The sequence below is a fragment of the Choloepus didactylus genome, chromosome 5 (genome assembly GCF_015220235.1).
Source record: "Choloepus didactylus isolate mChoDid1 chromosome 5, mChoDid1.pri, whole genome shotgun sequence".
Classification (NCBI taxonomy): domain Eukaryota; kingdom Metazoa; phylum Chordata; class Mammalia; order Pilosa; family Megalonychidae; genus Choloepus; species Choloepus didactylus.
This window is the reverse complement of record NC_051311.1, coordinates 163,871,085-163,873,793: the sequence shown is the minus strand read 5'-3', so window position 1 is coordinate 163,873,793 and position 2,709 is coordinate 163,871,085. Positions and strand designations below refer to the sequence as shown.

The 2,709-nt window shown below is 47.2% G+C and overlaps 1 pseudogene; it reads right to left on the bottom strand.

Annotated features, from left to right (window-relative positions):
* Positions 1-285: 285 nt before the first annotated feature.
* LOC119535492 lies at positions 286-1,070 on the bottom strand (annotated as a pseudogene).
* Positions 1,071-2,709: the final 1,639 nt, after the last annotated feature.

The following is a 2,709-nucleotide window of genomic DNA, read 5'->3' as shown; positions in this document are numbered from 1 at the left end:
TTAATGTTTTTGCGATGATAATTACAATCTCCTAAGCTATTTAAGCTGTCTAAAGAAAATGTTCATCAAAAGACTAAATCATACAAAGCACTCAATATTTTCAAACAGTTGCCCAATCAAACTTTTAAAATGTGAAATTATATCATTGAATTCTGTTTGTGAAATATCTCAATAAGCAGTATTTAGAAATTCTACAATCCAGAAGCTTATAAGTATACTGCACACTCTTCCTGGTTACAAAAACAGTCATAAAAATCTTTACATAGAAGTGTAATGATTGATGTTTCATTTCTTGCAAGTCATATATCTTTCAGTTACATTCTCCCAGTTGATTACGTTCCAAATAGCTTTTAGATAATCAAGTCTGACATTTTTATACTGAAGGTAATAAGCATGCTCCCATACAACAATTTCCAGCAGTGAAACAAGACCCTTTGTTCCTTACAATGGATCCTGACTAGAACAAGGTGCAATGTGTAAGCGCTCTGTTCCTTACTGAAGCCAAGCCAACCCCAACCTCAACCGTGGACACCAACGGATACAGCTGTCAACTTTTCCTTAAATGTAACAAAGGAACCAAAGTCACGTTTGATGGCTTCCAGCAACTCCCCTCTGGGTTCTGGGCCACCATCAGGGCTCAGGATTGTCCAGAAAATGGTATGGTTGATATGACCTACACCACTGACCTTCGGTGCAGGCTGAGGAGCTTACCTGAGTTGCAACATCACCCTTTGCCAGCGCCTCTTTGTATTTCTCCTCCGGGACATTCACATTATTCACATACACAGCGTGATGGTTTCTTTGGGGCAGCTGCACTATCTGCGCCTTGACATGGGGCTCCAGGGCGCCATAATCCTAAGGCAAGTCGGGGAGGCGATGTTTTGCTTGGAATTCCAGATTCCCAATGCTGGTACCAGCTTCCTGCTAATGCTGCACGCCGCCCGGGACAGCAGAGTGGGGGCGCCGGGCCGCGCTCGCAGCACCCACGCAGCACAAGCGCTCCGTCGGAGGAGCAGCGAGGACCTACTCGTGTATTTTGTTACTCTCCGCGAGATTTTCTTCTCTCTCATTTAGCACCATGCTAAGGGTCAGGTACGGTATCTGACACCTCGTAGCTCCCAGTGCTGAGAAGTGGAAAGGTCGTGGAGGCGATAGTGAAGGTGGGTGATGGGGGTGGGGTGCCTGCCAGGGACCCGGGGAGAGTGGACAGAAGGTGCCGGCCCGAGGGAGGGGGGTCTCTAAGCTCGTGCTCAGCCATGTGGATGTCTTTTGTCCTATTTATAGCCATGAATTTTTTTTTTTTTTTAGTGCTTAGGGCTGGGATTTGTAGGCACCATTGGTTTCTGGCTGGAACGAGGTATTGGGCGTCTAATTCAGACAAATGCTGCTCATTCTCAGTGCGTTTTGGAGACATCTTGAATTATCCTGTGATGCAAACTCCAGTTCTCCTAGGAGCTGAAGATGCCCCCTCCTCACCTGGACCAACAAGGACAGGGAGTGTGATCACCATGGGGTGTGCAGGTCCCTGGGGACCAGCTGGGGACTCCCGGGTGCTCATCTCCAGGTCCCCTACCAGAGTTTCAGAATGCAGGAAGGGAAAGAAACATTTCTTCAGCATATCCTGGGAGTAAAACCAACATTTACTTATGTTTCATATTTGAATATATCATTTCTGTTTTCACCCATTAAGAGGTGTTTGTTCCCAGGGAATGTTTGTGTGCACACATGTGTGTATATGTGTGCATATGAGTGTGTGTGTCTGTGTCATGTACAGTGTTTATTCTAGGAGATTCCTTGTCTAAAAATCTCTTAAGTTTACGAAGCACATATTTCTCTCTCTTTCTCTCCTCACACGTATACACCCATATATGTCCAGCGACAGCTGTTCCCATGACAATTAGACTCGATGGGAAAACAATTACTCATATGAAACATGCAGCCAGGTTGTCGGGTGCTGCTAGGTGGTGGCTGGGGCTCTGAGTGAGTGTTTATGAAACTCCAAATCTGTCATTGTTCCATGGTTTTTGGAACCATTGTTCTGTGGTTATATGGAAAATTGGCTTGTAGTAAGTGGCAGTTTTGGGAAAGTGAATATCAGCATTTCACAGAGAGTGGACTGGAGTTTAATTTCATGGTAGGCTGCATCTTTCAATTACATCCTTCAACCAACATTTTTGCAGCACTGGACTGGGGGCTATGGGAACAGGTTGATGTACGAGGTGCTGCGCCAGCCCCAAGGTCTCCCCAGTTGTTGGGGAGACATATGCTAACCCCAAGTGCCGAGTCAAGGTGGAAAGGTGGGTTTATTGGGGGGCTTTCAGGAGAGGTTTTTAAAGTTGGGCCTTTAAAGGTGAGTAGTTTTCCATTTCAGGAGAAAAGCATCTTGGGTAAGAGCCCAGAGTGGTGGAGGTACATGGCCTGGGGTGGAGCCTAGGCACGAGGGGTGGAGGTGGGGATGTGGAAAGGGATGAAAGGGGAAATGCAGGCAGGTGCCAGATTTGGGGACAAAGTTCTCTGCAGATGTGCACTATTGACTTCGCAGTCGGCTCTTACCGACACGGAGCTCTCTGTGTAGCTTGCCCCACTCACTCCCAACCCCACTTCAGTCCCGGAATCACTCTGCAAACCCCTTCTCCACACCAGGCACCGTGCAAGGCTCTGGGGAGATGGGGACAGAGGGCCACTGTTTCTGTCATGTAGGAGCTCTCA